This window comes from Dermacentor andersoni, chromosome 2 (genome assembly GCF_023375885.2).
Source record: "Dermacentor andersoni chromosome 2, qqDerAnde1_hic_scaffold, whole genome shotgun sequence".
Taxonomy (NCBI): Eukaryota; Metazoa; Arthropoda; class Arachnida; order Ixodida; family Ixodidae; genus Dermacentor; species Dermacentor andersoni.
The window spans coordinates 29,956,266-29,977,719 of record NC_092815.1 but is presented as its reverse complement, the minus strand read 5'-3'; the positions used below and the strand labels follow the sequence as shown (position 1 = coordinate 29,977,719).

The following is a 21,454-nucleotide window of genomic DNA, read 5'->3' as shown; positions in this document are numbered from 1 at the left end:
GGGGATTGCAAACGTATATATTGCTACAGCCGCCAGCCATGCCAAGTGTTGCGAAGGGTAGTCGGAGAGATTTACGGCTCATGAAGACGTCGGAAGGTGTGAAGAGGACCGTTGCATCAGTGATGGCATCGCAAGAGACGGGTACGAGAGCGAAGGAGCCAGGTGGAATATCTGTGTCCTCGCGCACGGTAAGCTTAGAAGGGCGGTCACAATCTTCGTGCAAGGGTGCGTCACAAGGGGAAAATTCAACTTCGGCGCGTGCGCAGTCGATCACGGCTTTATGACGGGATAAGAAGTCCCATCCGAGGATGACGTCATGCGAGCAGGTGGGAAGAACAATGCACTCGACTATGTAAACAATGCCGTGAATAAGCACACGTACAGTACAGGCTGCGTGCGGAGTGACGTGCTGAGCGCTTGCCGTACGAAGCGACAGTCCAGAAAGCGGCGTGGTCACCTTGCGCAGCGAACGGCACAGTTTGGCGGCTATCACAGAAACGGCTGCGCCGGTATCCACAAGAGCGAATGCAGGAACACCTTCTACACTAATTTCGACCACGTTAGCAGGACAGGCGCGAGGACTTAGACAGTTCGAATGGGGCGCAGTTCTTGCCTCGTGAACTGCGACGTTCAGTTTTCCTGGTCAGGTGGTGCGGGTCGCCGACGCATTGGGGAGAGCGAGCGTCGGCGAGGGGATGGCGAGCGACGCGAAGGAAATTCTGGAAGGTCAGCACGAGCATACGGTTGAGGGGAAGGAGTGGCGTATTGGCGAAAGGGCTGGCTGCCGTACTGGAAGGGCCGAGAGGCGTCGCCGAACGCTTGAGGCCGACGTCGGCAATATCGGGCGACGTGTCCAGGAGTGCAGCAAGAATAGCAGATGGGACGATTATCCGGCGTCCTCCAAGGATTAGCTCTCGGTGCGGTCCAAGATGCAGCATGGGCTTCCGGTGGCACCGGTTGGGAATGGGTCGCGAAAGACGCAGGCGGAGGCCTGCGTACTGCCTGCGCGTACGTAAGAGGCGCGGCCACAGGCTGGACTGGCTGCGCATAGGTGGGAGGAGTCGCGACAGGCTGCACTGCCAGAGCAGAGTTGAGAATCGTGGCTGCAGGCGGCTGATGGTGTGCGGAAGGGACAACTTGAGCGACCTCTTCGGAGATGAGAGTGCGGAGCGTGTTTGGAAGACGGGAGGTGGGCTCCTGAGTGAAGGGGACTAAAGAAAGTTGGCGGGCAACTTCCTCACGCACGAAGTCCTTGACCCGTTGAAGTAATGAGCATGGGTCGTACATGCTGTCAAGGCTTGCCACCAAGTCGTCGCTGCCCAGAGCACGCCGAGTCGAAGCGCGTTGCTTCCGTAACTCATCATAACTTTGGCATAGGCTGACGACTTCGGACACAGAGCGCGGATTCCTGGCTAGAAGCATCTGGAAAGCGCCGTCATCGATGCCCTTCAGTATATGATGAATTCGCTCAGCTTCGGGCATTGCCGCGTTGACTCGTTTACACAGGTCCACGATGTCTTCAATGTAGCTCGTGAATGTTTCTGCCGTCTGCTGTGCTCGGGTGCGCAAGCGTTGTTCAGCGCGCAGTTTGCGAACAGCGGGTCGGCCGAACACTTCTGTAAAGGTTGTCTTGAAGATGGACCATGTGGGTAAGTCACTTTCGTGGTTGTGAAACCAGAGTTGGGCAACACCAGCCAGATAAAAGATGACGTGGGTTAACTTGGCTGGATCATCCCACTTGTTGTGCGCGCTCACCCGTTCATATGACGCCAGCCAGTCTTCTACATCTTCGTCGTCTGCACCGCTGAAGATCTTGGGGTCGCGTTGTCGTGCAACGCCGGTGCAAGTGACGGACTGTGGCGTCGGCGCCGTTTGGGATGAGCTGTCGGTCATGGCGGGCGATAGCGTTCTTGATCGCAGCTCCAGGGTTACAAGCGACGGGGTTTGAGTCCCAGCACCTCCACCAATTGAGAAGAGGTTTATTGGCGGCTCCTAAGGCAAAAGCGCAGCGACCGGGAACGGCGAGACAGCCCGAAGCACTGTCCAAAAAAGGCGACAGTAATCAACAGCGCGAGCGGAGCCGAGCCGCGCGTTGGCGATGTGTCTGTGCCGCGAGGCGCGTCTTCTTCTTCACAAAGGTATTTAAGGAAAGGGTGGTGCCTATGGTGTGGCGCCGGCTACTCCTCTTCCCTTAGGTGATGGTTATCGTCGGAAAGTTGTCAACAATCACCAAACTAGACAAATACACAATTTGAGCGAACATTCACGTACTAAGCGTCAGTATTGCAATATATATAAATGTTCGCGCAACAGAAGAGTTCACATAGCATAAATACTCACAATAACGAAATGTTCACAAGCAACACATGAGTTCGGGGATATTGCTGGCAGACATTGCAAGGGCTAATCCACCTGCAGCTGGAAACACCTCCTCCTCCTCTTTGCGGTTATGATGCGCAATTCACGGGAACGGAATTAACATGATGGTGCTTTATTTTACCTATCGCCCCCGATAGCTATTGCAACTACTGCCGATACGTTATTTATTGTATCGGAGTATTGAGCAAACTTTTCGAATGCATGGCAGCTACGCAGTGCAAGACAAACTAAAACGCGAGGCAAACTAAAATTTCAAACTAATGAAATCGTTCTTCCTATTTTTTTCCTTGATGTGTTTGTGTGTGTGCGCATGTGGCTTTAATGCCTTTACTCATGCATGTGCGCGCGCATGCGTTATGTTAAAGCAAATCCTTTTTATAGCCACTTTCTGATGTTTTGGAAACATCTTTCATCCAACCTCCATCAATTGCGGTGTTGCACACACGTCAAAACGCCCGTCCGCACGAACCACACAAACTGCACCATTTCCGTACCTCTAACTCTCATAAGTATATAGTCAACCCCAGTTGACTGTGGCGGTTCAGTAAATGTTGGGTGCTACATTTGTTCTCAGTTCCCTCACGTGATTTATGACGCATGCGCATAATAGCAAGCGCTTAAAAACGCGCGGAATTTGCTAGCGCGGATCTTTCGACAGCAGCAAGAGTAGCTGCGGTTCGCAAAAAGCTGGAGTATTCTGAACTACTGACCTATCAGTGAGACGCAACTGACGCCACCAGACGTATATAAAAGCGAATGCAGATGACCCTATCTCGCATTCTCAGTTGTGAATGGCGCCCCTTCGGAATAACCGGAGAGCTGTGAAACAAGAAGAAAAGAAACGACCCCCCCAAACCCCGTACACGTCGTGATCTGTAAATAGAGACTCACACCTGCACATTTTAGATACCATGTGTACTGTTATATATATATATATATATATATATATATATATATATATATTAGTCATATCATAAGAAGCCAACAAACACTGACACCAAGGACAACATAGGGGAAATTACTTGTGCTTACTATATATATATATATATATATATATATATATATATATATATATGAACTTACCGATAAATGATGGTATTGTACGTATTTTTCTAGTGTTGCACTGGCCGGTGGTTTTCAATATTTGCTAGCACAGTCAGTGTAATAAGGCACCTACACTTTCCTACAACTTGGACGTTTGCATTCCGTTTGTTAGCTAGGCATTTACTTATTCTGACACACTAAATTCCGCGCGAAGCAAATAAAAAAGCAGTTAAAAGACGTTACGCGTATTCGCTGTGCCTAAGTACACTTTATTGCTTTTGTTTTTTGTCTCTGCAACCTGAGGAACGGAATCTCCTTCTAACAATCTCGAGCGCTTGCATCAGAGGAGCTTGACGATTGGACTCCACATGGCAATATTGAAGGGAAAACCTTCACTACGCAAGTGGGTAGCACGTTGGCCCACGTTGGCGTTAGGGTTGCAGGGTCACGTTCGCAGAGCTCTGAAAAGCATGACCTTCCACGCTGGCGGCACAACCGGAAGTAAAGGGCAATATAATGACAACTAATCACAGACCTGGCTTTCCAAAATCATGATTCGTGCAACGCGTGGGCATAAAATTGTGGTCTTAGCAGAGTTATCGTCATAGATTATTGAAAACATGAACGTAACGCACTACTTGCTGTGACTTCGTCCCGGACTTCATCGAGCCCGTCTTCACCACCTCCGTCCGACCAGCCTTCGCCCAGGACGCCCTCCCGACCTAGAACAGGGAATTAGGGAACATTTCTACCGTTCCCTGCTGGACTTCCTGCACGAAACGAACCTATTCCTGTACTTGTCAACATGCCTTTGCATAAACTTGCTAATGACAACTTCCAAAATAAAAAAAGAAGAAATGTTACGGCCGACAGTACAAATTTCACGAATGCGCTCCATCGATCCTTAACGAGGTGTCTTCTTTTTCCTAGAGTCATTTCAGTTAGATTGTGGGATGCTAGGCAACAGACAGTACGCCACACAAGTTGCACTGCGTGTGATCAGGGGTCGTATAGCGGTTCGGGCGCAATCATTAATGATGATTGAGAAGAAAATTAACGTCTTGCTTGAGAACGTCGGCCTTTCTGAAGAAGCGACGGCGTCTCGCATACATCCCCTGTTCTCCCAGGCGCAATGCGTTCGTCATAAAACGCTGCACAAGCCTTCTCGCAAGGGTACCAAAGTGTTACCACCTTGGTAACACCTTGGTGTTACCAAGGTGTTACCTAGAGATGCGTGCAATTCTGGGCTCTTATCGGCAAACAAACTCTTACGCTAGAATAGCATTAGACTGAATTCCAGTCAGTCCTGATTCTGCACGTATTAAAGAAGGCTAATACCAACCGTCGAGTCCTTACGAACGAAAAGCTTTGTCAATTGGGCTCCAATTATCCGATTCGAGGCCCGGGTTCACGAAGCTTTGCGTTCGTAAGTGTTGTCTGCCATGGGCCGAGTGCATTGGTACATGTCCCGTCCAGAATCCGGATTCACTGGAACTCGCTCTTCTGCAATTCTATCGCAAATGATTTTCCTTCAATACGGGCCCACTTGTTTCAGCCCTGTGTGTCTAGGACGCATGAAAACGTGCTAACCTTGTGACGTATGCCGATATGCAACTCTGGTGTCTTTTGAAATTATTGTAAGAAATTTCGGACACTTAAGTTTCAGAAACAGGGCCCGCATTCATAAAAAGCCCTGGCGCTAGTATTGTGCGTAAAAGAAACTTCCAGCCAATCCTGACACTGGACATAATATTAGCAAAGCTGACTGGACAATGTCAAGGAGTGCCAACGAAAGAGGAGCTCTGTGAAATAAAATAAAAATTAAAAACATTCTAGGCTTTTACGTGCCGCAACTACTATATAATTATAAAGCCGTAGTGGCTGGCTCCGGTTCAATTTTGAATCCATGGAGTTATTTAACACGCACCCAAATGTAAGTACACGGGCGTTATTCTATATCGCCCCCATCGATATGCGGTTTTGTGAATTCAAACCCAGCTGTATGCTCAATAAATTTGCGACTTGGCCTTTTTGAGTCGCTTTCGTGAAGTGTTTATAGCAGGAAACTTCATTTAGTTAGTCCTTTTTACTTTGCATGCATGCGACATTGGGGCAGAAATCTTTGACTGAGGTCGTGAATTTTGAGAACTTGTTTACGTTTTATTCATTTAAATGTGACTCTAAAAATCCTCTATTGGGACACATTGAATCGATCGCTGGCACAAACATGAAAGGTTTGAATGTAAAAATGAAAGGCAGGCACTAAGAAGAAAACACTTGGAAACATCACCCACCTCAATAAAGAAACACAGAGCACTAGTCGAGACATCTGTGTGTAACGACAAGCATAGGAACGTAGGCTTGTTTTGTTTGAACATAATTTGATGTAAGGAACGCCATTTAAGGTTCGCGTGCCCTTACCAAATGAGAACACCGCTTTTCGCTGGTAGTGTGGTATTCTTCCTACTGAAATGAAGGATTATAACACATCGATCTCATCCAACATGTTTAGTTCTCAAAACTAGCCAATTAAATCGCAATGTCCTGGGAGGGGTGAACATAAAAGCAAATGTGTTGTGCATGAATCATTTCATCAATTGTGAACTCGCACTACAATCCTGGCCACCAAGAAATAAAATTCGGTATCCCGAAGAAGCGGCCTCGAAGAAAAGTGAAAGAATACGAGATCCGTTATAAAAATGTGGGAAGGGAAGGCAAGCAAGTATGAACAACAGACGGCTACAGAGACGCTACAAATGATATCGCGTCACTCAGCAGTGATAGATTGTCCTCCAGCGAACACAAGCACTGCTTTTTTTTTTTTTTGCTAATAGTACAGCGGCAAATGCTTTGAAAGCGACGAAAAGCGGGGTGACAGGTGTCTACGCATGCTGTCATTTATGTCCCTGTGCTCTGGAGGATTGAAGCGCTTCATAAAGCGGCTTGCACAAGAGTGATAGATCGCTTATAACTGGAAAAAAAAAGCCGGAGTAGGTTGGGCTGCCATACTAGCGGATATATTATTTTTATTTCTTTAATGAGATACAACTATGCTGCGAAAAAGACTGGGCGAGAGCGTAGCGCGCGAAGTGCGTCTCCTAAAAGTAAATACACTGTCTGTGCGTTACGACCTGTCAGAAAAAAAAAAAAAGATTCGGTCCGCGTGGCGAAATACTTGATGATGCAATGCGCAGTTCGCGCACATGCGCCCAGGAATGTGGCAAGAAGAATTATTTCGAAACGCTTCGTCTAGCAGGTGCTAATGTCTACCCTGACAGAAGACGTAAACCGTGAGAAAATTGCTGTCGCGCTGTGCGTAGACTATGCCATTGTAGCTTGCGTCGAAATGGCCACTCGTAAACATCGTCAACGGTATTAGAATCTGTAGGCCCGTTTTTAGGGCAGTGACTTATGTTGGACACGAAAGTTCTCGAGCAATATATGGGGCACGATTCCCATACGCTACGTAGACACGTGTAGCATACGACATATACAGTTTAACAAATGCTATTTGGACACGCAGTTGCTAAACCGAATTCGCTTATGTTAACCATAATATATTCACATTACTAAAAAGTTAGCCTCAGTATGGAACAATTTATACAATGTATATTACGTTGCCTTGGCTTTCTTTTCTCTCTCTATTTATTATTATTATTATTATTATTATTATTATTATTATTATTATTATTATTATTATTGAAGGCGCACTGTAGTGGTGTATTCCAGATTATTTTTGACCACTGGGGGTTCTTTAACGTGAACCTGCATCTAACCACATGGGCGTTTTCGCATATTGTCCCCATCTCCTCCAATCAAAGCGCAATCAATGCTTTGATGGCAGTAAATCTCCTGGGCAACATCAATGTCCACTACCTCATTCCGCAGGACAACGAAACCATGGCTGGTGTCGTTTATGATATTGACACATCGATTTGCGACAGTGACCTGCCAAGTTTAATCAAACCTGCCACCAGATGGTGTTGCCTTACTACAATCTCGGCGCCTTAGCAAGTCGACCTGTGTAAGGCGCGTGTTTAAAGGTGACTGCCTACCATCACATGTAAAGGTTGGCTACTTTCGGCATGTGGTACGACCTTTCGTACCCAAACCACTTCAATGCAGAAGGTGTCAAAGAATTGGACATGTGAGTGCTGTCCGCCGAAATACATCGACATGCCCACGATGTTTCGAACAACACGACACTGACACTTGCCGTGCAACCGAGCTCAAGTGCCCAAATTGTCAAGGCTCGCACGTCGCATCTTCAAACGACTGTCCACGCCTAAAGAAAGAGCAGAAAATCTTGCGAAAAATGGCCAGAGACGGATCATCACACAGAGATGCTTCTGCAGCGATAAGGTGACATCGCTCCCAGAAACGTAAGTCTACGAAATCCTCTTCCGGTTCAAGGGAAAAGTCTCGTCCGGCAACGCCGCCTCCTGTTCCATCTGTCTCCAGTAAGAGCACGAATGTCAACGATAAAAGCAGCCCTGCTATTCCTCCTTCATCAAGTGAGGTGTGGCCAGCACTGCCGAAGACATGCCACGCGCCACAGCCACAGCACATGACTCGCCACTTCACGTCAAATGTCACTTCAGTTGACCAAATGCGAGGCAAGGATTCACAAGTGATTGCTATGCTCAAATCCCTCCCGAATGTCATGCGTCTACTACTGACAAACATGGACACTCCGGCTGCTCGTAGCGCACTGCGACTGCTGGATGCGCTAACTCCAGTGCTTGAAAGCATCGCATAGCACCATGGCCCGCCCCTCGCTGCGCTTCCACAAGGAAGTCAAGAAAGCATCTCTATTACAGTGGAATGCCCGTGGTCTCAAATCGAGAATTTCAGATTTTAGACACTTTGTCTACGAAAACCATTTTCCCATTCTCGTAATTTGCGAACCAAACGTGCATAATGTTATACGCATTTCTGGCTATGAGGCATTCATGTCCTCTACCTGTGGTGCTATATTAGATGTAATCTGACATACGTGTTGCACCCAGTCCCGCCTTACGACAACAACCAATACGTGTGTTTAATTGTGAAAACGAATAAGCTTACGTTCACACTCGTCACTGTTTACATTGCTCCTTCAAGTAGCTTCGACTCTAAACGACTGCACGACGTGCTATCAGCGACACCTAGCCCTACGTTTCTCACCGGAGATTTTAATGCTCACCATCCGCTTTGGAGGAGCTTCAAGATGGACCCCAGGGAAAGGAGACTAGCATCCTTTGCCACACAGCATGACCTTTACTGACTCAACGATGGTAGCCCAACATATTTACGAAGGCTTACATACAGCAGCTGCCTATACTTGACCCTGGTTTCTCGGCGTCTTGAAAGAAACGTGCAATGGTTTCGAGACATCGAATCACATGGAAGAAGCCATATTCCGACATAGCTGAAGATCAGGGGACTATCTAAATTCTCCTCCACGACCCTCCGGCGAATTGACTCGTCGGCGTTTTGGCCGCACGTGCAGGAAGTATGTCAGCAAGGGAACCATTCAAGTCTGGAACACGAAATTCAAAAAGCCATGCAAGATGCTACGCGTGCTTTTCTGCCTTTCCCGAAATACGAAGAATTTAAAGCCGAACTGCAGCGACTACGAGCAATTCGCCGGTGGGCTGAAAGAAGATACAGGAGAACCAAATCCATCCATGATCTCAGAGAGGCAAGGCGGATGCAAAAGTAGATTCAACGCCGCATTGATGCACTACAATCTCAAAGATGGAAACGTTTCTGTGAGTCATTGGATCCACGTTAGCGATTATCTCAGATATGGAGAACTGTGCGTGGACTTCGCATATCACCACAACAGCGTGTCCCTTTCAAATCCCTCGCTTTGCACAAAGGTCGCAGCGAAATAGACATTGCTGTTGGATTTTGCTCAAGACTTGACAGCTCGCAGCTCCAACGCGCACTTACACCATGTGCCACTCCTGTGCCACGGGATTCCCGCATGGACGTAATGTTTTCAGTGGAGGAGCTTGAAGCGGCACTCGCGACTTGCAAGCGCTCTTCGTCAACTGGGCCGGACGGCGTTACCTACGCGGCGCTCGCCAATCTTAGGCAGAAAGCATGACTCATGCTGCTAAACCTTTACAACGAGTCTTGGCGCAACGGTTTGGTTTCACGAGAATGGAAATGCAGCCGCTTGGTTCCACTTCTCAAACCTGGTAAATCACCGTTAGATTTGTCATCGTACAGCCCCATCGCTCTGGCCACTTGTATAGGGAAAATAATGGAAAGAATGATTTTGACTCGCCTTGAATGGTACCTGGAAAATTACAATGTTTACCCGGATGCTGTGGCTGGCTTCCGACGTGGGCGCTCATGCATAGATGTCATGGATTTGGTCACGTTTGTTCAACATCAAAAACATCTGAAACGACGTACTGCAGCATTATTCCTTGACACAAAAGGCGCCTATGATAATATAGCACATTATCCCATTATAGAGGCTCTGATTGAAGCTGGAATCGGTGGCCGCACTTTTCAGTGGTTGTGCATTTATTTGATTGACTTCGTGATGACTGAGAATGGCGCCACGACTCAACACCAAACATTCCGTGGAGTACCGCAAGGCGGAGTGTTGAGCCCGACGCTATTCAACCTAGTGCTCGTTGGCCTAGTCAGGTGCTTGCCCAACACAGTTCAAGTATCTCATCTATGCCGACGACATCTGCATTTGGGCGTCTCCTGTAACACGACTGCAGGTGCGAGCACGGCTACAAAAGGCAGCTACCTTAACATCACTGTACTTCCGAAAACCGAACTTAGAGCTGTCTCCAGAGAAATGCTGCCTTGTTACTTTCACTCAGAAGGCAATGAAGCGTTACTCTGTAAGTGTCAACGGACAAGCAGTTGCAAATGCACGGAAACACCGTGCAAACACCGTTTTAGGGGTAATTATCCATAGCGACCTATCATGGAGCCCGCACGTTTCGTACCTAAAAAAGAGGTTGATGACAATAATACATCTCCTCAAATTTCTCGGCGGAATTCATGGGGCACATCAGTGCGGTCAATGTTGCAGCGTTATAAGGCCTTGTTCCTCGGTTTTGCAAGATACAGCCTCCCTGTGCTTGGTAACACCTGCAAAACAAACCTGCGTGTACTCCAGGGACTACAAGCTCAAGCCCTAAGCACGTGTCTCGGTCTTCCGAGGTGTGCGTCTACAGCGGCAACGATTGTCATAGCTCGAGATCACCCAATATCAACGTACTTGGTAACCGACGCTCTCAGAGCGCATATTCGACACGTTGCCCGACTACCTTCTCACCATCTTGCCGCTCTGCCCGCAGAAAGGCCACACGCAACTATCAGTCGTTTAATTGTTGCCAATCGTACCTCATTGTCATCGAACTACATGCCTGCAGCAAGACCATCCTCACCTTAATGGTGCCTGCACAGACCTGAAATACGCCTCACCATCCCAGGAATCACAAAGAAGGCTAACATGCCGTCGTTTGCCCTGAAGCAGGCCACATTAGAACTTTTACATGAGGTGCACAGTGGCCGCGTACACGTTTACATCGATGGCTCATTCACATCTGCAAGTTCAGCTGCTGCTGTGGTGATACCAACAAAATCCGTCAAAATACAGCTAAAAACGTCACATGTATCATCAACGACAGCTGCTGAACTGGTAGCCTTGCGTGCGGCCCTTCATTTCATTCAGGAGGAACCACCCCATGCATGGTCAGTCTTCTGTGATTCCAAGGCAGCCCTACAGAGTGTACTCTCAGCACTGCGCCATGGATCACAAGAACAGCTCGTGGCACGGATCAGAGAAGTACACCATCGCATAGTTGACGAAGGACACGATATCATATATCAGTGGATGCCTACTCACTGTGGCATACATGGCAATGATCGATCAGACGCAGCTGCACGATCTGCCCATGACGGCGTCAACTTCGTTGCCATTCCTCTTTCGAGAGCCGACGCAGCGAAAAAACTTGCCATACTTGCACAAAACCTGACGTTAGCTCAGTGGAATTCATCCGATTTCACAAGTGCACGCCTTCATACTCTGGACCCTAATTTACAACTCCGTATTCCGCCCGAGCTTCCACGACGCGACTGCACCCTTCTAGTTCGTCTATGGCTTGGAGTAGCATTTTCAAATGCGTACTCCTTTCTTATTGAAATGTCGAACATCCCACTTTGTGACTTCTGCGGATGCAATGAAACAATCACGCACCTTCTTTGTCAGTGCTCTCGTTTCAAGCCGCAAAGAGCAGTCCTCTCAGCCACCCTTGACAAACTGGACAAGCGCCCAATGACAGAAAACAAGATCCTTGGAAGCTGGCCTACGCGAACATCAGCGCGATCGGCTATGAAGGCGCTGCTGCGGTATTTAAAAGACACTGGACTTTGTGACAGATTGTGACTTCACTGTGTGACGCAGGATTGTACGGTGACACTGCATAACACTATAGGAACGGCTTTGCGGGCTGCGTGATTGGGCCCACAGAAACAGTTTGTGTGTACGTGCATGTGTGTGGTTTTTTTTTTAAATCCTCTGTCTCACCAATCGCATCCCCTTGCCCCTCCCCCAGTACAACGTAGCCAACAGGAGATATTCTCTGGTTAAGCTCCCTGTCTTTCCTTTGCCTCTCTCTCTCTCTCTCTCTCCATCTAAAAGCAGGTTTTGAGTCGCATCATGCAATCCATTATGTGTTTTATGTATTTGATGCACCATGCTATCGGTTCATTGAATCGCGTCCTGACACTTCCTATACACTTATCAAGGTCTTAATGGATTGCATGATGCGACTCAAAACCTGCTTTTAGATGGAGAGAGAGAGAGAGAGAGAGAGAGGCAAAGGAAAGACAGGGAGCTTAACCAGAGAATATCTCCTGTTGGCTACGTTGTACTACGTTTTATGTATTTGATGCACCATGCTATCGGTTCATTGAATCGCGTCCTGACACTTCCTATACACTTATCAAGGTCTTAGCTTACTTGTGCAAACCAAGACTGAAACTTTCGAGAGAAAGCGCCGATTTTCTCCAATTGCCGTCTCCACCGGCTGGATCCTAGACTGAAGCTGCAGATTATATCGAACTTCTCCAGCCCTGATGCAACATTACAGTGCCACCTCTGTTTAGAGGTGGTTTTTGCGAAAGCCTACTCATTCCTTATTTGAATGTCCGACACTTCGATATGTGACTCATGCAACTGTGAAGAGACAATCGAGCACGTGTTGCGTTTTTTTAATCTCTATGAGATCGAACGCGACGTTCTTCGGAGAGTGTTAAACTGATTAGATAGCAGACCATATTCAGAGACTAAGATTCTTGGACCATGCCCCACGCGTCGCAGGCTTACAAAGCGACGCTAGTTTGCTACAATTCATGAAACCAACTGGCCTCAGTGACCGATTATAGGCGTGAAGTGATGGAAACACGGGTTCACACCGATAGTACCTCCTTCCCTCCCTCTCCTTTCTTTTCTGCCCTTAAACCCCTTCCCCTGTGCAGGGTGGCAAACCGGACGTGCATCTGGTTGATCTCCCTACCTTTCCTTTCTTTCCTCATCCTCCTCCCCCGCGTCGCGTTTCTAGCAGTGATCACTGTACGCCCTGGTAGTTTCAAATTTTCGTTGGCCTCGGAAATTCAGCCATGAGCATCCAAAAAACTTAGTGCGTTTTGCTAGCAGTGGCTTCCCTACAGTCATCTCTGCAGAGCTTCTTTTTTCTGCTCCTGCAACCGATTCCGAGCGATTCCACGTTGCTTACGCTGTAATGACAATGAATACGCTAATATGCTTGGCAAAACGAAGAAGTTACACCACCTGTTCTCGAGAACGCACTGGGGCTTCTTATGCATTTGCAGCCGCCTTCTGAAGTTTCTTGTCGCGCACTAATGTAATTCTCGGACTAAAGAATCGGCACTTCGTCACAGTTTTCGTGCTCGCGGTATACGCAACGCGCCGCGTTTTGTTGTGCTTTCGCGGGAAAAAAAAAGCAACCACCTACACAGCAGGTGACCAAATGCCCTTTTCGCTTACATTGTTTTAAATTTAACCTCAGGAAACCGAACCGCCATTGCACATGAAGGATAAGTTGAACGACTTCTTCACCTTTATTTTTGTGCTATAGAAATCACAATGACCAAAAAAAGAAAGGAAAACAATGAAATGCTACTTGAGGACGAAACTTATTAGTGTAGTATTCAATAACTTATTTTTTGGTTTGCTGAACTATACGCAACTCAAACCTCGCTCTAGTGTATCAATAGCATTACCATGGGCTTTGAGTTTAATTTCCGGCGCTTAAATCAGAATATTGAAGTATGAATATTATCCTGGGTATGAATGATGAGGCAAGAATGGCAAGTTGCGATTTCTGTGGTGAAGAACGATATGCAGTTGTATATGGTGTTCGTTCAACATCAAGGTTTATGCGGAAAACTGCCATGAAAGCTGGCTTTGGAACTATCTCAGAAACCGACTACACTACATGTAAGCAGCTACCAGTGGCACCTTAGGAGTGTCAAGACGTGATTTAGGCAGCTATACTCAGCGGCTGCTTCGCGCTACCCCGTAGTTGCAGAGAAAGGCGCCCTCGTCCGGAGAGCGTACCGCTATATTCGCGCTGTCAATCATTGAGCATAAAACTACACTGGCATGCAACAGGTATAGATTCGAAATAAAAAGGAAAATAGAAGAAAAAAAGGATGTGGCCGCGTCGTTGCTGTCGCTCGTTAACTCTGCACGAAAGAAGAGCACCAGCGCTTTCCTTCTAAAACTGCTTATCGAAACCTAACCACTAACCTACCACCGAGTCAGTATGGTGGCGCGCGAGCAGAGTATATCTCGAAAAAGACAGCGGGCACGCGTCTCATTTCTTTTGAAAACTTCGCAGTTAAGTGAAAAACGACAGAATTGCACTTTAGTCCATAACGCGCACGCAAACTTTTTTTTTTCCGCTAGTCTATCAGAGGGGGCAAGAAGGGAAAAGAAGCATGGATGAGGGAACATCACGACACGCAACGTTAACGACCAGGCTATTTAAAAGTAAGAGCGACGCATGGCGGTGGATTGCTGGGGGCTGAATTCATGTATGTGCTCTGTCTTTACAATTGCGTGCACTATTGCAGAATATACAAGTGGCGTCAACAAACGAGAGGCCGAATTAAGGGAACTGATATTTTCGAATGATTGGCACAACATCACTTGTTCAAGTAAGAATACTATTAACAAAGAAACGAGTAACTTGTCAATGCCACAGAAACAGAAAACTGTATTTTTTTTTCAGGTGTATTACTATATAAATGAGATAGCATTCAATTAGGCTTCAGAACTGGGCGCTATGCTCAAAAGCGCACGAGGTGCATGTCCCCTGCTATGTTTTGCAATGTGTTTATTGTAGTTTTTATAATTAAAGGTTTCAGACAAAGCCTGGGCGCTATAAAGTAAAGCTATTCCAAACTTTTCTGTTCCAATTCTGCAGCCCTCCGTGTTTTTGGACCACCCCCACTTCGCCTGTCTGTCATGCGACGTCAGGAAAACCGCGATAGCTCCCCCTCTGACATGACGTGTGCACACTGATTATACATGATTTGACCGAACAAAAGAAAAGTAGTTATTTCTGATTCGACGCCTTTTCGCCATTAGCCTTCGGCTATTGGTCAAGAGTTCTCGGGCTGCACCTACTTCACCTGCCTGTCACGCGACGTCACAAAACCGCGAAAACTCACTGCGTCAAAGTGACGTGTACGCGTTAAAGATGTATTAATATGCCGAACAAAACTGAGTATTCTTCTGAATAGCCTCAGACAGCCCCGTTCCGAAAGGAATAAAAGATGGCTGTCACCAATCACTCAGGCACTGGCTACTCTCACCTGTCGGAGAGCATGGGTTCATTTGCGTATAATAAAGCTTTCTTCGTGGCCGTGTAACGTTTTCGAGCACTTTCGGCACGTTTACGACCTCGTTCTACCAACGCTTCTTTGTTGAGCGTCCGTTATAGTGTGATTCTTAAGTTTCCATTTTCGACCAGCCACCGCAAGCTAAGTGAGGGAAAGCGGACCAATCGCATATGCAGGCACCTCCCTCTTCATCCGGTTATCGATTTTCAGTGCAGTGGCTCGGCCCCATCGAATACATCTCCACTTGAGTGTGCTCCTCGCCTCTTGTAAGCCAATTAGATACGATACGTCGCTCAATGTAGACAATGTTATTCGTTTTTCAAGCAAACAAAAGTGACCTCCTATGATCGAGGAGAGCATTTGATTGGTCTGTTCAGACAACCCTGTGGGTCACCGCCCGATGCTTGCCTCTGCGGTTACGTAAATTTGACGTCAGGAGATTGTAATAAGAACAAATTGGAATAGTTTTACGTTGTAGGGCCTCTTGCTATTAGACATTTTCTGAGTAGTCCGAATTTACCTCGTGACCCGTGCCTAAATCATCATCTGCTTTGGCACTTGTAAATTGCTTGGCGTCGATATCTGCATGCCAACGCACGGCATCAATACTCTCAAACAATGGTTCGAACTCCGAAGGCCAATTAAAACAGCCTTTATAAGCAGTTAACCATCTTGAATTATACCAAGTGATTTCTGAAGCGTCATCCGGTTTTTGCGACAATGATCAACTACTTACTTCGCTGTTGATAATTGACTAATATAGTAACCAATAACGACACTTTAATGATTTACCAGTACCGTTGTGCACGTTTAACTGGCTTGTAATGACTTTCGCTAATCACGAATATTTGACTTACTCATTAAAAGAATCACGTTAATTATGTGTTTCCACGGATGTATTTCCTATGGAATAGATTCAGCGATTTGTCTTTTTTGAAGTGTTAGGAGTCGTGCGTTCCTATTGGTGTCCACAGAGACAGTAGAGCTGGCGACTTCATTACGTGTGCGCGTATAGTATGTACGTGCTGTGACACTTGGGATGGAGCACGCGTTTTTCTTTAATTAGCGAACGTTTATAACCTTTGTGAATTTGCTCGCTTAATTTGTTTTTATTCTAGCATTTGTCGTCCTTTTGCGCATCTCAATATATTCAAGGTGCAGCTGACGCCTTCCACTGACGAACTTGTGCTAGCAAAGCGCAGGTGGCAGGTGTGTTGGTGAAGCTACTGAGTTTTTGCGGTACGATGTTGTGGCCTCTAGTAAGCACATGGAAAATAACGTTTATGGCAACCTAGATTTCTATGTCTACTTTTGCATATGTGTATATTTTTGTCTTTTGTTGCGTGTGTGCTTTCTTTTTTCTTCTTTTTTATGCCTGATTGAGCGTATGACACACAAGCCGTTTCAGACAAGGTGACATGAAACACTGCAAACATCAAGTATAACTTTCTATTGCATGTAAAATTTTGTGGGATTACACATCTAGGAGGCACATATGACACGCAAAAGACTTCGGACAAGAGTCTTCGTGAATCAGTGATAAAACTAAGTTCACCTTGCTAGTAAAAGAAGCTTTATACAGGAGCTTTAAAGAAGCTGACGTCGTATATTACGTCAACTATGCTGCACTGTTTTAACGCGACACAGTGCAGTGGCAGCGTCACGTGTTAAAGAATGAAAAGGCGATAATATAGAAGAACGAAACAGAAGGCGTAAGGAGGAAGAAAGCCGAAATATAATCGAGCCATCCATTATTAATATTCAAAGGAGCGGCGTCTTGCAAGCGAGCCGCCGCACTCGATGCCGCAGGATCCCGACCCGTTCCGTGGAAATGGCAAGAAGCAAGGAAAGCCGCAGCGAGCGGGCATTTTCCTCCACGCACACAGAGGTTGCAGCGGGCAGGCGAGACACCGGCATGAAGAGGCTCATTCGTGCGAGCGGATGGCACGGCCGAGAAAGTGGGGTTTGGAGCAACGTTCCTTGCTCGTCCTGGCAGGCTTGATTCTTGCAGGCGACCCCCGCACGCATTACAAGACAGAAAAGAGAAGGAGGTGTAAAAGAAGAAACGAAGAGCGATAAATGTACGAACGAGAAGGGACAGTAATGCAGTCCTTAAACGACGCTGAATACTTTCGCCGCTTTTCCCTTTCCTTGATTTCTTTTTTTTTTTTCGGCATTCGTAGCGAAGAAGCAAAGGCTTGAGGAAACGGGCCAAAAGTAACACGACAAGATGGGGCAAGAAAGTATGCTTCGGGAGAAAGGGTCGGAACGAGGCTCAGCAACCGATTTCCTTTGAGCTCTTTTTTTTCGTCATTGAAGAAAAGGGAAAGCAGCTTTCTCGGCATAATGTGCGAACGCGGGACCACCGTGGAAAGGACCAAATTAATCGATAATGCAAAGGAGCGCTTCGGCCACGCCACAGGGCACTGGCGACGGGCCCTTTCTTAACCGCTCTTCTTCGGGCCTTAGCTAAAAAGGTAAATAAATACATAAAAGGAGTAACGAAAAAATGCGGCGAGGCTATCCTCGGATGACGAACCGCGGTAAATGAAGCGTGTCCCTTTTCGCCGTCGCCAGCGCCAACCGACAAGCACGTAGAAAGGTGAAGAGGCGGTACGGCCGACTGGAAGTGCATTTTGTGAGGCCCACGCTTACATACAGACACACACGCACGCGGTCACCCACGCAGAAATGTGCACACACGCCAGCGGTGCCCGCACGCGCTCGTGCCTGCTGCCAAGGCAAAAGGCGGGAACAATTACACTACGCATCGCGCCGGTTTCCCAGTTTCCCTTTTTGCATAGCGCACTGGCCCCCTTTCGGGAGCGTGACTCGCGTTAGCCAGAGTCCCTCGTACACCGCGCCTGCTCTCCAAGCGCGTCGGTCAGTGGCGGATAAAAGCGTGTCGGCTGTCGGACGCGCCCGCCGAGTGCGGCCAGGGTGGCGGGTTAGACTCATTACGTATGCGTGGAAGCGATGCTCGTCCGCCGAGCTCACCGCTCACTTGTCCTTCGCTGTGTTTTGTTCGTTCGCCCTCCTGTAAAGTACGCGGGTCGGCGAAAACAAGGACGCACCGCTGGCGGTAGCGGGAAGCACTTTACTCCCGATGGATCCCACGAGAGCATGCTGGAGCTGCCGTTAAAGAGAATGTCGCTAATGGCGAAGGCTGCTTTACTTCAAAAGGTGCTTTCTGTGAAAGAAACTGTGGTGGTGAGAACTCGCTGCCCGTTTGTTCTTGCACTTGTTCGTCACGTTCTTCTCCACATTTGTGGCTCGCTCTTGTTGCGCTTATCGTGTTATCCTAGCATTCTTGCGATGCAAATTAGTTTTTTATTCTGCTACCCTCACCGCAGAATCCAAGAATTGTGAGAAAAAGATATTTTCTGGAACCTTGCGGCAATTTGTAAGCTATATATCATCACATAAATAAAGCTTCTTGGCAACTGTTTACTGACGTTATTGCGCATACGACTAAAGTGACCTCCGCATGTGTTTGCGTTTTCCGTAAGTCGTTCTTATACGGAGCACGAAGGAGTCTATAAACACAGTGTTGCACTAGAAGCGCGCAATCACGCTATGTATTTATTTTTTCTCTCCCGCCAGTTGGCCAGGACCTTTGCACTTCAATACAAGCGTTTATGTTTCGCTTTAGCAGTTGTTACCCTAAAATCAATGACGTAAAATATCTGTCACAAAGCTTTTTTTTTTCTTTTTAAGCATTCTTCGTCATTGGCCCAGCTTATTCCATAATAATGTGTCCAGCATCAGTATTTGCTTGAATTTCTAGCGTAAATAGCATTTCTAGCGTAAATACATTTTCGGAACTACAGGCCGCGGAGGCAATGACATAAACGAATCTTTATTAGAGAAAACAAAGGCGAAAATGGTGGCAGTACCCGCCAGAGTACTTAGCCTGGTGAGAAAAGACTGAGAAGGAAGGGAGCTGTAACAGTGTCAACTGTTACTTGCTAAGCACTAATTTTTCAGATAATTTCAGAGCATAAAGCAAATTAAGTAACCGATGTACTCTCCACCTGTCTCTCCACAGCAACCCATGTTTAGCAGAATATAAAAGAAAAACGATTGCGCATGGGTACCCTTTCTCTCTTTTCATAACGTATTTTTGCCTCAAGGAGGCTCTGGATTTATTGTTAACCCATACGGTTCTTTAACTTCCACCAAAATCTCGGTACATGGGCACATTTGTATTTCGCTCCCCCGGAATGTTAGCGCCGTCGTAATGGGGGCGCGAACCCGTGGCTTCGACCTTGACAGCTAGAACCTGCCAGCTGAGCCACCGTGGCGGGTGCGCACCTTTGTCTCCGTAAGCGCATTAGGAAGGCTGTCGCAAAACGTGGTACGCCTGCTCAAACACATCGCAGCTAAAGAACAAGGTCAACTTCAAGCTTATTTGTCAACCACGCCCACGCTGCGCACCAGTTCATCCGGGTCACGTAGCGGACATTTAGCAACACCGCTCGCCAAATGACCGGCGCGTACCTCGCGCTTCAGCGCAAGCGCTTGCTCGAGCAGCTAAGCCTCCGAGCGAGCCGCGCACCAACGCTTGCGTCATCGCGCATCTTGCTCCGCACCCACCGCCAGCCTAGCGCCTGTGGCCCCCGGAAGTTTCTTCCTCCCACTCGCACTCGAGCGCCGCAAATATGCGCATACCTCTCGCGGCATTAGCGGCCTCGCGGGTGCGCATGGAGCTCGAGATCTGCAGCCGATAGCCGCGCGGCCAGCGTCCGAGCTGGTCAGCTTGGACGCTCGAATTAATGACGGCCCGCTCCACAGCAACGCCGCGGTCGTCCGGAGACTGCGGCTTAGCGCGTGCTCATCTCGGGCACTTCGCCGCTGGACACAGCCGTGCAGCGACGACCGAGCCGAACTGTGGTGCCCAAGAGCAGCCCCTGGCAACCGGTGTGCTACATCCCTTCTTTCTTTTTTTTCTGCGCGAAATATTTACGCGCACTACGTGTTCACGCGCACGCGCGTCTCTCTACACATGCGTGCGTGGCTTCGCCCGCTCGTTGAGGTTCGTAGAAGCCGGCCGAACGGCGGGCAATACAGGTGTGTGCCTACGCCTTTGCACTCACAGACTGGCCGGTATATAATGTGTACCCGCACGCAGGCGGTCGAACGCGCTCCGAACTCACGCTTCCATAAGCACGCTGGCGCGCTCTCGCGACTTCGTGTCCATATATTTTATGAACACTCGGGCGCGAGCGTGGAACGTGGGAGGCTCTTGTTCGAGCGTCGTTGTATGCGTGTGTCCCCGCATGCAGAGCTCCTTTGCGACGTAACATGGTTTGTTCGGAGAGCTGCTCCTTGTTAGGGTGAGTTTTCCACGAGCAGGAGCGGTAGTCTGCAGTTTTCACATAGGCTCTGTCTGTCTACACCAAGCTGATGCCCATAGCTTCGGTGAACGCAAGCTTGAACTATGGTATATTGACAACAGCATTGCGGCAGAGCGTTAATTCTTATGTTCACATAAGAGTCAGGTTTAGCTTCTCGTGAGCCCAGCGCACACTGTTTCGCTGAAACATATTTCGCGGCAGTTCTTGCTTTCCTCACCTTCCAATGAGAGAACAAAGAAGATCTGTGCTCCTAAAGTCCTGATGCATCAAAATCTATCGAGATTCGTCCCAAGACTGAATGGTCGCAGCTTTCAATTTTTCTAAACGCTTTACCAATATGGGATAAAAAAAGAGGGCACTTAACCACACTTTTGTGTACGATTGGTGAACTGTTAAACGGCCCCTCGATGCGAAGAATCCCCGCGTCGCTTCGAACGTTCGAACTTGACTACGATGTACCCCGTGCCATTGTCACAACGGCTGTCAGGATTCTGCTCACATCTACTCACATCTACGCGTTGGGACGCTCCTCCGTGCCGAGGGCATAACTAATGGCGAGCGAGCAAACCCGAGTGACCACGCTCTTCGCTGCACAACCCCAACTTCTCTCCCTCATTCAAAGGGGGCGAACGAGAAGTAAGTGGGAGAGTGGGAGAAACACTACCCTTGCACAACCTGCGCCCGCATTATGCTTGCGCGATTCCCCTGATGGGCCGCCGCGTGCGTGCCTGCAAGGCGTGGCAAGATGCTTCCTCGGGCGCGAATGACAAATGCGACATCTT

At 47.9% G+C, this 21,454-nt stretch overlaps 1 protein-coding gene across 1 annotated transcript in view; it reads right to left on the bottom strand.

The window, feature by feature from the left end:
* LOC126542489 (ras-specific guanine nucleotide-releasing factor 2-like) overlaps positions 1-21,454 on the bottom strand; it is a 402,122-nt gene that overhangs the window by 295,232 nt on the left and 85,436 nt on the right. The gene's annotated exons all lie outside the window — the stretch shown is intronic.